Here is a 14,301-nt window from a genome sequence, read left to right as displayed (position 1 = left end):
CAGCCCCAGCTCTTCCTCTGAAAAGTTAGAAAGGGAACGCCAGCCTTTCGAGCAGTAAGGTTGGTGCTGTTCTCTCACGTCAGTTCAGAGGATGCGAGATGCTCTTTCCTTTTGATTATACTAATGTTTAAACGCACCAGAATCCCCTTGAGAACTCAAGCAGAGGTGTTTGGAGACAGAATGGCAATGACTATTAATCCATGCTTTGACATCAATTCTCCTACTAGGCAGCACTTGTAACTGCATCAGAAATACCAGAGCCAACTAACGTATGAACTCACTAGCTCTGAAGCACTGCAGGGGAGTCCTTTGTACAGAGCTTTCAACATGTGAGCTGGTTCTGTCTGTCATTTGGAAAAGACAAGAGGGGATAGTGCTGTGATTCAGGCATTTTGGATGGATTTTTGGCAGAACTTCTTGTTTGCTTGTTTTTATGGGCAAGTTTAATGCTAGCCAGGAAGTGCAGAAGCATAAAGAGAGGGGGCCGTTTTTGCAGATTTCCTTTTGAAAGTTCAGGATTACAGTGGTGAAAGGCTGCTGCAGGCAAGTTTGAATCCTCTTTTTCAACATAGTGAATGACTGGAATAAACTCTACTGTGATTCAGAAGCCAAAGCTGTAAGCTGTTTATCAGAGGTTGCATTATAGCAAGAAAGTGGCTGGGAAGGGTATTTGCTCTGTTTTCATAACAGATTGGATTAGAAGAGAAACAGACCTCATTCCAAAAGCTAACCTACTTTAATATCAATGATATTAATATCTGGGGCCCCTAACATAAGAAGGACATGGACCTGTTGGAGCGAGTCCAGAGGAAGGCCATGAAGATGCTCAGGGGGCTGGAGCACCTCTCCTGTGGAGACAGACTGAGAGAGTTGGGGTTGTTCAGCCTGGAGAAGAGAAGGCGCTGGGAGACCTTTAGAGCAGCTTCCAGTACCTAAAGGGGGCTATAAGAAAGCTGGAGAGGGGCTTCTTACAAGGGCATGAAGTGACAGGACAAGGGGGAATGGTTTCAATTTGAAAGAGGGCAGATTTAGATTAGATATTAGGAAGAGATGCTTTATGGTGAGGGTGGTGAGATACTGGCACAGGTTTCCCAGAGAAGCTGTGGGTGCCCCATCCCTGGAAGCATCCAACACCAGGTTGTACAGGGCTCGGAGCAACCTGGTCTAGTGGAAGATGCCCCTGTCCATGACAGGGGGTTGGAACTAGATGGTCTTTAAAGCCCCTTCCAACCCAAACTATTCTATAACGATGATAACTTGAGTGTATTTCAGAAGCACAGGAAGAGATAGTATGTCCATGAATAAAAATGAGAAGCTGGACATCAAAATTCTTTAGGTCCATTCAAAACCTAAGTACTTTTTGAACAAAAAGTCTGCTACTGATTAATTCAGCCTACCTCACTGGTAAGCTAGATAGCCTTGGCATCCTTTTTACCTTATCTTCACACCTTGATAAGATAATGTATATCCCACCATAAGAAATGCTTATTTGTTTCCTTTGTTAGAGGAGTTGGAGAGCTAACTTTGAAAATGTGGTGGCGTTTTTTTTGTTGGTTTTTTTTTTGAAACAAACCCAACAGTTAATATTCATAGAGACCAGGGCAGGTCAGATTGCTGTGGAATCACTATTTAAAGGGATATATAGTCATTCACTTGAATATGTTTTCCATATGACTACTTGTTGTATTACATGAAATATTTACATTTAAATTTTAGGGTCAGTGTTAGAAAATCAACTAAAAGATGACTTTGCATAGCTATTAACAATCATGTCTGAGCTTCATGGTTTAGTAATTCACAGGAGCATACCAATCATGAATACCTGTGAAATGAAAGTTAACTGCAGATCAAGTCTAATAGGATGGAAAGTTAATTAAAAGAAGCTAAAAAAATGCTTATCATATTATGCTTTCCTCTGCTATGAAGTAAGACGTTATATGGTTAGATTTTAATAGGAATGTCTATTACTTTCTCGTAGACTCTAATTTCCTTTATCTGTATGAGCCACAAAATTTTCTCATGCAGTTTTCTTTCCTGATGAATTCATGTCTCCTATTCATATTCTTATTCTAGCTTCTGGTCTTAAGCACAATCAAAACAGAGACGGAACTGGAAATATGATGTTAAAAGAGCAAACACTTTATTTGGGTAATTCTGCTACTGGCAAAACTTGCAGCTTTGAACTTTGTGAATGAATTTAAAAGGTGCTCAGATTCTAACCTTAGTGCCCTGAGAATTACTGGCTTATTGGGGTATTAATGAACAGCACTGTTTTGAAGTTGAAGAGAAATTTCACCTTCAGAGTGTTCATTATAAACACTTGAGCCTGTCTAGGTCCCTCCTTGCCTTTTGCAGAAAGACAGTAAACATGCACAGGCACATGGACCAACATGCTGCAGAAGAACTGGCAGATTTGCCTGTTATTCCCAGTGCCTAAACAATGCGTGCTAGCCTTTCATGGCAAATTTAATTGTTTAATACAAAGTGGCTTCTTTTCACAACTTTCCATGGCTTATCCATGAGTTATCCATCAAAATGGGAGCATGTCAGAAGCCAAATTATCAACTGCTTGATTGCTACTACGTTACACAGGTACAACGCAAAGGACACCCTCCTTTTCAACTTCTCATTGCTTCAGGTGCCGCATTCTTGGATATGTGAATGCCCCATGTTTTTAGAAGTTTGTCTTTGCTTGTTTGTTGGCTAATGAATACATACCAGCCACTCAAACAAATAATTTTGATGCAAGTTGCCATTGTCACATTATAGCTCCATCACAATTTTTTATTATGGTCTTATTTCACTGACTGGTAACATAGTAGTGGTAACCTCGAAAAATAAAGAGAAAGGGAACCAACTGGCAATTCAAACATATAACTACAAAGAGAAGAATTCAGCACAGAAGCACTGAGCTCTGAGGTAAGATGACAGTTATATGTGCCCTGTCTTCATAGGTAGGGAGGCCGTGCATGAAGCTAACTGGAAAAGCCCTTCATTTCTGCTCTTTCCTCAGCTTTGCCTTTCTCTTAAAAAAATACATCCTGCTTTGAAAACTCTGCCATGGGGTTTTATGTCTCAGTGGATGCATTTCTAACCTGAAAAATATTAGATCTATTTTCAACTCTAATGATATTTTCATACCAACTCTCTGCCAACCCAAGTCTGGGATCTGAGAGTCAAGTTCAGGTCTCCTGTCATCACCGCTCAGAGGGAAAGACTGTAGGTCAGCGTATGCTCTCAGTGACCTTGTAGCTACCCTATGGTGGTTTTACAGAAATATGACTGACTGAACTTGTAAATTGGATGTAGGTAAAGGACTCCACTGGAGAAGTGAGACACAGATTTGGAATCCAGCCCCCAGCCCTAGCACTGTGTGGGCTCTGCAGGGACCAACAGGAGAGAAAACCATTAAAGCCAGTGGACTGGACTCTACAAGCAAACACATGCATTACTAAGGATGAGGAAAGACTATCTGTTTGCTCATCTCCAGCACTAACGTACAGCTATGGGTGAAAATTGTCCCTTTTGCTTTAACAAATAGGGATTTTCATATTGAAAAAAATAATTTTAATTGGAAACATTTCCTCCCCTTTATCAGTGAAATTCTTCTTTTAACCTCAGCAGTAACTTTTCCTCCTCCCACCTCTGCAACTATTACGTGCCCTACAAATCCTTTTCTCTATGCATCTCTCAAATCTTCTCCATGTTGCTCTCAGCTAAAGCTTGTTAGTGAGTCACCTAAGGAAGCATCCTTCTAACCTCTCTGACTACGATATTTATAAAGTGGAGACAACAGCATTTATCCCTCTTACTAAAGGAGTGAAAAGCTTTTTTTGATACCTGCAAAACATTTTTAAAGTGTGAGATAATGCTACTGAAGTACTAACAGTACATTTCTGGTCAAACACAGTACCTGACGCACAGGGCCAAGTGTTCTGTCAGATAAGACCAAGAAGATCCAGAACACCATCAAGTGCAGAAATAAAAACGGAAGTTGCAATGACTTACTTTAAACACAGAATATAGTTTCTAAGCAAAAGGAGGGTTAATTTCTGCTCTTTTCAAGAATACTAGTGTGCAGAGTACAGATGCACTAACTGGGCTCAAAAAAGTAAGTGAAAGTCAGAAGCTGCCTGATCTCAGAAAACCAACAGGCATTTCTCATGTATTCAAACCATGCAGAATAAAGTACAGCATTGTAATGAAATACAGTAAAAAATTTAGATTATATGCACCTAATAAAAACAAGCTGTTGTATTCTATAGCTAAGCCTTGAAATGTTCTGGCTAAAGTCTCTCCTCTTTGTTAAACCACACAGATTTTTTTTTTTTCTCCAGACTGTGATTTAAGGTCTAGCTAATTCTGTATAGTGATTTCTTTTCACATACAACTATATAAACTCAGCCCTGATCCTACAGACTGCTAAATACTTTCTACTTTCATTAATACCAGTGAAAAATGAAGGCACTCAACATCTCATCAGGCTGCTAGTTTTCCCAGCCATGTGGTTAGTGCAATCAGTAAATATGCATGCACATGCATATACAGAGGAATCTACACACAATTTTTTGAATTTTTTGACCATGAAAGTATTTAATTTGCATCCAAATTCCAGACTGCTATGGGGATCCAAGTGCTGACTGCTTCCTTTTCTAAAAGAAAAATCAACATCCCCTTCATAAATGCTCTGGACAAAAGGTTTGGAAGAGAGTTATAAACAAGTGAGGAATGTAGTGAAAATGTTCTGCTGTTGGTATTTTAAGCCTGTTATCAAATGTAGTTTCCCAGGAATTCCTTGTGCATGCAATTTTTTTTCATGCATGCAGTGAATTTCCTAATTCACAGTTTCTGATCTGATGTTTAGTTCTGGTAAGTTATCATACATCTAAAATTTAAAAGCACGATTCACTACTCACCTCCAGCAGTTTTACACTGATAATAATGCCTATATGCATTATTGCTACCTTCCATTACCATGAAGTGAGAGGTAGATCATGTGCATCATTTCTTACATCAGAATCAGACAGACTGCAATGTGACATGCAGGCCATCTCCTGGGGACCAGGACAGGTTATTAGCAGCACTCTGACTTCATACCTAAGATATTTGCTAGAACTATCTGAAATCTGTTATCATGCTGTGTAACTGAATAATACTTATGGTTTTTATATATATACTTGCACACATATACAGCAGTACTATATATTGCATACTTACAGATATGTTTATACACATACACATATATATGTATTCCCCTTAATTCATATTTCCAGCACCTCTCCCAGTGCTCCACTCGGAGACACAGGACTCAAATTTCTTGGATTTTATAAAAGAAAACTGCATTTGTCATCCGCTAATCCTCTGTTGCAGAGAATCTCTTTCCTCCGCACCAGTTCCGCATGCTTATTAAGCTTTCCAACTATTTTCAGGCTGCGCATAAGCAGAGGCTTCACTGTAATGGAGCAGAGAGATAACAGTGCCTCTCCACACAGCTTTGTCACTGCTACTCCCAAAATGATGTGTACAGCTCTATGCATTTCGTTACCAGAAAGGAGCAGCACAAGGCAAAACAAAAGAGAAAACTGATAAAGAACTGATGTTCAACAAGGAACAATGATCATTGCTCTAAGCTGATGTGTAAAATCTTTAACTTCAGCATAGATAGCTCAATCGTCTTGTTTTGCATTTGCTGAAATCTCTCTTGAATAAGAAAATTAATGTAATATGACACACCGCAGTAAAAGCTGTCACTGCCCTAACATGACTGAATCCCCAGAAAAATGACCTCCTGGAGTGTGTATCTGACAGAATGTTTAAGAAATCTGCAGGATCAAAATGCAACCTTTGTTTAAAAGTGAAGGAGAGATTAACCGAGGTTTGAAAGTGAAAGAAGAATTAAGACTCCAAGGTCTTATTTCAAGTCCTGCCATTCAGACGGTTCTTAAGGGTCTGGTCCACGAAAGGATTAACTATCTCTTGTCAGCATATAAATCTAAAATTTAGATCTTTGAAGCAAGTGCTCAGCTGCACTAATATCCACAAAGCTCCGTTCAGCTGCTGGAAAAATTATGGCAATGTAGCTATAAAATGCTGTTGGAGCTAATGGACATTGAGACGTGCAGCCATCTCCAGGATCCAACTGTTCAAATTCATTTTAAATAAGCACATTGAATATGTAGCTAGCACTAGAAAGTAAATCCCAATAAAACGGAAGAAACAATACTGCTTTTATAGGGATGTTAAGGCAAAAGCAGTAGGTATCAATGCCAATTGATATTCCAAATATCCTTGTAAATCTTAGCCTTCATAAAAAGTCTCTTTTATAAAGTACTCCAAATAGCTGTTATCTCATTTGGTGCTCAGGCTCATAATTAATTAGCTTTAATGGAAGCTAAGCAAATTTGTTATGAAAAAAGAAACCAAACTGGTCAGGTTCCTCAGGACACTTTAAACATTTCCATGTGAATATAGCTTTCTTACCCGAGCGGCACCATCCTGGCAGCTCGGGTAAGAGTTTCTTAAACTATCTAAATTGGCACCTTGTGTTTGGACACTTGCCACCCAGAAGACAGGCCAGCAGAAAACTTGCAGCTTGTCATCAGAAAGGACAGGTCATCAGGGAGGCAAACTACAAAGAATCACCAGAAGAATAACAAATCTACTCGTTCTGGCTGGGCCTGATGTGGTGATCATGCAGCGCGTGCAGGTGTTGATCAACAGCTGCTGGGCATGAGCCCCCCGTGTGCCCGGGTGGCCCAGGAGGCCAGCAGCGCCCTGGCTGGTGTCCCACACGGCGCGGCCAGCGGGGCCGGGGCAGTGCCCGTCCCCCTGCGCTCGGCACGGGTGAGGCCGCCCCTCGAGCCCTGGGCTCAGCTCTGGGCCCCTCACGGCCAGAGGGACACTGAGGGGCTGGAGCGTGTCCAGAGCCGGGCGGGGGCTGGGGGGGCTCAGCCTGGAGAGGAGGGGGCTGGGGGGGCCTGGTCGCTCCCTGCAGCTGCCTGACAGGGGCTGTGGGCAGGGGGGGTCGGTCTCTGCTCCCAGGGAACAAGCGACAGGACAAGGGGAAATGGCGTCAAGGTGCGCCAGGGCGGGTTTAGATTGGGTAGGGGGGAAATTTCTTCATGGGAAGGGTGGTCAGGCACTGGCACAGGCTGCCCAGGGAGGTGGTGGAGTCACCGTGCCCAGAGGTGTTTAAAAAATGCATAGATGTGGCACTGAGGGCTGGGCTTAACAGTGCTGGGTTAACGGTTGGACTTGATGATCTTAAAGGTCTTTCCCAACCTAAACTATTCTATGGTTCTGTGATTCTATGATGGAGATTCATTTTTCCTATGCTCTCTGTTCTTTACGTTTGCGGTAGAAAATGCTACGGAATGCTCATTCTTCAGCAGAGCAATGTGTAAAACCTTTTCAGGGGAGGTAAGATAGGGAACAAACTACTGCACCAGGTTTCCCAGCTCTTCCTGTATGGAGAAAGAATTACTACTATCAGAGCAAACTAGACACACAAATGGCTGCTTTCATCTTTAAACAATACTGCTATTAGAATAGAGGTGCTCCAGGCACAACATTTGCAGCTTGTTTTACCAGCTGTTTCTAAAAATACCGCCTTAGTGAAGAAGCCTTCTTTCCCTCCCTCTTCAAAATGATTCTTGTTTGCTTTTTCTTTCCAAGAGAAAAGTGATAGATATGGAAAACAGCATATGTGGGAAAGATCACACAGCTTCAGGGATGGACTTTTGCCATTACTATTCAAAATATAAAGAAAAGCTATGAATGAAACAACTGAAGATGCTAAAATATACCGGCCCAACTCCTTTGATAAATGTAATCAAAAGTTTTATTCTTCTAACACAAATGGCAGAGAGCTAGTGACAGATGTTTCCTATGGAGAAAAGTATGGTTTAATGTTCTGGAGAATCTAACAGGGGAAAAAGGAAGCTGAAAAACAGATAAGGAGCAGTAAAAAGCTTCCAAGTTAGTTAAGGGTGAAGGTTACTAGTCAGTAACTTATAATATTTTCAGAAATATAAAAAGGGGACAAGTATAGTGAAATCCCCACGCAATACTTACAACTACAAAATTTAAGTTTACTTTGTTTCATAATAACATACTTTGTCAGAATGTGAGCTTTTAATTTTTGAAATTTCTTTTTTTAAACCATCAATTTCAAAATGAAAGGGCACTTAAGACAAAAGTTGAAATTTGCATTTGAGGAGTCATAAAACATTTTCTTGTTTTGGATTTGACACAGACAGTTCAGAGGAAAATAGATGGAGTCCCCACAGTACTTTGCCAACCCCAAATCTTCACTTTTTGTCAAAAAAGAACCAGGGCACGAACATTTTCAACTACCTTCCAGCCTGTGTATTCCCTTTGGGCTATATGGCAAGTTTAAACATGTGAAGTAAAGGGTTTCAGGCAAACCTGAATACCTCTCACTTATCAGAAGATAAAGCTCAAAAGTCATCATTTCATGCTCAAAGGCTGATCACTCTACTGCTGTGTGGGGTATCTCGCAGCGTTTTTTCCAGGGGAAAGCTATCCATCAACCACTGGACTATGTGTAGATCAGGCAGTACGTCCAGTTTACTGTACAAAAAAGTATTTCCCCCCCTCCCCAGATGCATACATACTCCCACTACACTGCCAAGTCCCTCGACTTTCTCTCCAGATGTCAAACCCTCCTCAATCCTCCCCAGAGCTCCCTGAGTCCCCACTTCCCCGGCAGAGCTAAGTGATTCAGAACCTCGCCAAAGGCACCTCCCTGCTGCCAGTTCAGCTGTGTGCCACTGGTCCTCTATTTCAGACCATGCTCACATCTCAGACCTGAGAGTCACACTCACCTGCACTCACAAAACACCTCCCCCAAAATGTTGGGATGTACTAGCTGCTTTCCGAGTTATACAAAAGCCGAGTTATACAAAACCGATTTGAATTACCAGAACTTAACAGGAGCATGAGAAAGAGGATAAGGCAAGATTCAATCTATTGCTTCCACACCTGCCTGTAAAGCTCCTAAACAAGTTTCTTCTACTGCTCTATTTCAATTTCAAAAAATGCTCCTTTTAGCCAGAACATAAACATAGCGTTAACAGATGTATAAATATACATTCATGTATGTACACACAGAGAATGCATGCATGTACATGCTTTGCAATCTGTTTCAGCACTAAAAGAATTAGCATACAGGAGAACCACAGATTCTAGGGGAAATACCGATCTCCAGGTACCCCACGGTAGTTGCTTTATGGAAAGAAGTCAGCAGAAGAAATTAAAATTATATTTTGATACACTAGAAAATACCCTAAACTAATTACAGGGCTCTGTTTTCTCTTTCTGTCTGTCAAATATGATACATATGAAGACCTTAAGGCTTCAGCACTGAAAATCAGTAGTCACTAAAACTAGTATCTAAAGTCTGTCATACTGGTTTCAGTACCAGGGGAAAGAAAAAAAAGGAATTATTCACAACAATTTAGAAAAAAATCCAAACCCACAAAAAATAACAACTCAAAATTGGTTTGCACTTCTGCTGTTCTGCAAAGACAGGACAACTTTTTTCCCTTTTGATGCCTCTGACTTTTATTGTTTTGATACTGAGATAGAACAAAACCAGCAACGAGACAAAAGTGTTGGAATTTTCCAGTTGCTCTAAAAGAAGCTAATTTTCAGGTTTTGTATGTTTGCCTGTAAAATAGTTGTAGTTCCTCTTGAATGCCAAAAATGATCCTTATAACGCCACCCCACAGGACCAAACAACTTCACTTTTTATGAGACTCAGCAGAAGTTGAAAAATTAGTCCTTGAGTGTGGCTCTTTTGTAAGGTTTTAATAATGTTTTTCTTGGCACAATGAAAATGTAGAATAAAATATATTGTCGAATCAGCGGGCATCTGAGATTTCAAATCAAGACAGTTTATTTCTTTCTTTTTTTTTGTGTCTATCCGTAGTTTCAAAACTGGTATGATCTTTGTCTCCTGCTCCTCACACCGCATTTAAGAAGTGCTACCACTTCAGATTGCAGTTGGGATAAAGCACTGATTTCTGGCTGTTGTGAGTAATAAATTGGAACTGAAAGAGAGAGGCAGAATGAAGGCAAGGTAATAACCCTTTTGACATAATTATAAGCTTTGGTATCTCGTGATCTACTTGGGTTGCGAATAGAAGTAGAATAGGTTTTCCTGCTCTGCCGAGGTAACATTCCAGGTGTTACAGTTCATGCGAATATTAGTACCTTTGGGCTTCTGAATACATAAGGCACCTTCAGGTCTAGGCATGACGACCAAAAGAAATATATAATAAAAATGCTTAGAAGAACAAGTGTATCTATGTCTCTAGTATCTGTAAATGTTCAACATGTTTTCTCTCTAACAGATATCAAAATCAGATAGATAGTTTCTTCTTGCTTAAAGCTAACTAATCAGTTGCTATAGACATTTAAGGGTCTAATACGCATCCATTTGCTTTTGATGTAAAATGTGTTCCTGAGTCATGTGCTAGCTCTTCTCTTCCACCGAATGTGTCATTGGCTATTTTTTCTTTCTTTCCCATATATTTTATGAAGCTGAAAATCAGACCTAACAGGGACAAAAAGCAAGTCCCAGCAGGTTGAAAATATCATATCTTAGTATTTTAGACATGTGTCAGCTTGATAACATAGGCACAGTACTAGAGGGATTGCCAGAATGTGACAGTGCACATGGCTTCAAGTTTAGAGAACACGCTTTAAAAAAAGACTGGAAAGCAACAAGGGCAATGGAGCCAGACTGTGGGTCTGATCCTGATCTCCTCCTCATCTTAAATGCAAAACGAGGAAAACTTACACCAGCCAAGTCAGGCTGGAGAAACTGTGAAGATTTTGAAGAAAAATTCTGATCAGGATGCAAGTTCAAGTGATGGAACTGCTGATGTAAAAGATCTGTATATTGCAGTCCACTCATGACATTAATTTATGTAGTCTGAGCATGGTTCATTCCATTGCATGTGTTAACTCTAGAGAAAAAAGTGATATTTAAAAACGATGCCACCCCACCCTTCCCTGACATGAAAATATTTGGCTTTTGATCTCTCGCTTGCTTCTCTCTGCTTTAACAGATTAGGAGTTGTATCTACTTCATAAAAGTACACAATAATGTTACTTGTCACAGCAACTGAAGATAGCACTTAGCACTAAAGTCTTAACAATAACATAGCTTGCTTGTACATTTTCGGTAGTTAGCAGTACAGTACCACTTTGTTGCATTGTAGAGCAATTTGCATCTGAATATCAAAGTCCTTTAACATATTAATTAAATCTCCTTCTTTTCCCTTCCTCCTCACCTCATTTAGCCAAGAAGTATTTCATTTACTCTCCTTACAGGTAGGCAAATGAATGATACAGATGCACAGTCACAGAAGGAATCAACAGCAGAGCTGGGAGCAGCACACTGGAGTTCAGGCTTTTTATCCTTGGCTTTAACAACCTGACCCTCAGCTCTCCCCCTTGCTCACTGACAAATGTCACAAGAGCTGAAGCTGGCAGCCTGCCCTGAGACAGAAAACAACAGTATGAACTAACTATTTCAAGTGCCAGAAATCCGTATACACACTTAGTGGGGTAAAACGGAGCACAATGGCACCTTCCATGGCATCTCCTGTGCTTGAGTGAGCCTCTCGCTCCCTGCAGCGGAGGGCTAGTCACAGGCATCGCAGAGGCTACGTAAGGCTAACAAACGCAATCATTCAGCAGGACGCAGCAGCTTTACCACAGCCTGGAGGCTACTGTCCTGACGCCTGGACACTTGATTTACTCATCACAATACACCAATATGAAGGTTACCCTGAACTTTATGATGCAGGGGCTAAAACTCTGATTGTTCTGCTCCAATAACCTGCCACTTGAGCTAAAAAAAAAAATAATTGTTTCTTTTGCTGTTAAGCCTCATAACAGAACTGTTCTGGTCTATCTGACAGAGGGCAGTGTTACACAAAATCACGAGCTTGTTAATCATAGTACAGTTTTATAAGCAATTTTGTTATTTTAGCAATTGACAAGAAAAAGCTTTAGATTCAGTAAGAATTAATAGTTGTGAAAAACACATAGAGGTGTAAAATCTAAAGTGAGTAAGCTTTAAATACTGATTCATTTTTGCTATGATTAATAGCACTCAGTAGTGTTTCTCAGATCATATACAAATTAAGAAAACTGAACCCAACATCAGATCATTGGTTCTTATTGGTGAAAGAAAGCTATCTTCTTCTTAACCCACTGCAAGTAAAGGAAGCATATCTTGGGTAAGTTAAATGAAATAATTAAATTAAATCATTCCATGTCAGAGACCTGAACATATCCCATCACTTCCCTCTTCTGGTAACTCTCAGCTTAAATAGATAAGCCTTATACCATGCTCTTGTGAGAAAAGTTCACAGATTTCATCATCTTCCCTGCAGAATAAACTAATTCCTGCAAAACAACAAAGATTTTCGCTAGGCTAAAGGTATGTGTAAACATGCTCTTTGTGATGTGGTGAACGTTATCTGCACGAGAACTGTCTGCCTTTTCCTCCACTACCTGGAGATGATCCACTGACGCCAGCTAATGTATCCTAATGCACTGAGACCTTCTGTGCCATTAAGATGGCTAGTACCTTCACTGGGAACAGAACTGAGATCCCAGGAAATGCACCATTGTACAAGCCAAAGGATATTTTTTCTAAATAGCGTTTCAAGTCTAAGCAGACACCTGAAAACTCAGCTTGTTTTCTTCTGCTTTATGCATTATTGCACATTCATGATGCATATGGCAGAAGACACTCCAGATGCATTTCCAGAATTGTGTTTAAGTTACTACGAGTGAACATCTGCAAGGCAGTTTTCACCAGTATCAATAGGGAGGCAGACATCACACGGAGACAAACAGAAGACTGACCCCATAAAGCGAAGATGCAGTACTCTTAGAAATCTTAAGTACATCTTACATTTTTGTCTCTTAACTACAAATGGACTGTGGATTTCAGGAATAAATTCACATAGCTATCATTTCAGTGGCATGTGCATATTTCCTTCCCAAGATCACCTTTTATAAAAAAAGCCTAGGTACTTTCCACTTAACATACAGCCTGCACCCTGCGCAGCCTTTTCTGGCACCGAAAGGGCAGATAACAGGAGTCCTTACTCTAAGACATCAGCACGCACGTACAAATCCCCTAAGCAGCTGTCTGAGAAGTCACTTTAGCATTATGCCAGTAAACCGTTTCTGAGAGCGAATTGATAATGGAGTTTGAAAACCGTTGAAAACCCAACAGCTGCAACCTCTGTCTTAAGAAGCTGTGTGGGCATCCTGCAACTCACAGCCTGGGCTGACGCTCAGAACGTGGTTCAAAGCTTGGTGCCCCTTTGCGGACCTCCCTGGGGCAGGTGGGGAAGGGGAGGGGAGGGGAAGGGGAAGAGGGGCAACGGAGCGGCGGGGAGCTGAACACCAGCTTACGAACAGAGAACAGAATCACATAACAACACTAGGCCAATGGACTCCAAGACACACTGACAAGACAGATGGACACAGACAAGACGTAAGATCACTACTAAGAAATAAAAAAAAAAAAGATCAAAAAAACCCATAAAATAAAGTAGATATATATAATGCTGAGGCTGCAAGACGCAGCTGATGGTACTGGCATAACTCTTCCAAAAAGAAGAAATTATAACACAACTAAAAATTAAAATTGAAAAGTTACCAAACCCCCCCCCCCCACTCCCCACCCCAGATCGTACGCTACGGACTTGTTCGGTTAGCCTGAATGCGTAGCTCTGATGAAACACAAGATGGCATCATCACAGCCCATGCACCGATTAATGAAGGCCATGGTTAGTTAAATCAGCTAAACTACAGCATGCCATAAAAATGATCTTGCACTGACCCAGAAATAAAAGATATGACAGATACTCTGCATTGCAATAAAATTCTTTTTATGCCATCTGTGGTTTGTAGGGCTTGCTTTGTCGGAAGAATTTTTTTCTGGGAGACAGCAGGGGTAAAGGGAAAACTTTTGTTCCTTCTGGGTGGTTTTTTTTTTTAATCTGAACTCAAATGAAAAAAAAGAATAGGCCGGGGGGAGGGAAAAGACAGGATAAAGACTTTGCAGAAGTTTAGAAAAGGGAGGGAGAAGAGAAAATAAAAAGAAGGGAGGGGTAAGGATCTTCATTCTTTTACACACAACTTTCTTGGGATATCTGAAAATGTGGTTTTCTTTAGGATGGCAAGAAAAGATTTTGTTGCCTTTATTGGTTTGCAGATCTATATCTCTTTCTTGAGATGATTAAA

At 40.6% G+C, this 14,301-nt stretch overlaps 1 protein-coding gene and 1 long non-coding RNA gene across 41 annotated transcripts in view; one reads left to right on the top strand and one right to left on the bottom strand.

The window, feature by feature from the left end:
* Window positions 1–14,301, bottom strand: part of NRXN3 (neurexin 3) — a 1,022,019-nt gene that overhangs the window by 19,170 nt on the left and 988,548 nt on the right. The gene's annotated exons all lie outside the window — the stretch shown is intronic.
* On the top strand, window positions 2,509–13,222 carry LOC119151092. Its single transcript, XR_005105302.1, has 3 exons — window positions 2,509–3,497; window positions 9,953–10,102; window positions 11,362–13,222. It is a non-coding gene; the product is annotated as an uncharacterized LOC119151092 (long non-coding RNA).

Source organism: Falco rusticolus, chromosome 7 (assembly GCF_015220075.1).
Source record: "Falco rusticolus isolate bFalRus1 chromosome 7, bFalRus1.pri, whole genome shotgun sequence".
NCBI lineage: Eukaryota > Metazoa > Chordata > Aves > Falconiformes > Falconidae > Falco > Falco rusticolus.
This window is presented reverse-complemented; position numbering and strand designations above follow the sequence as displayed.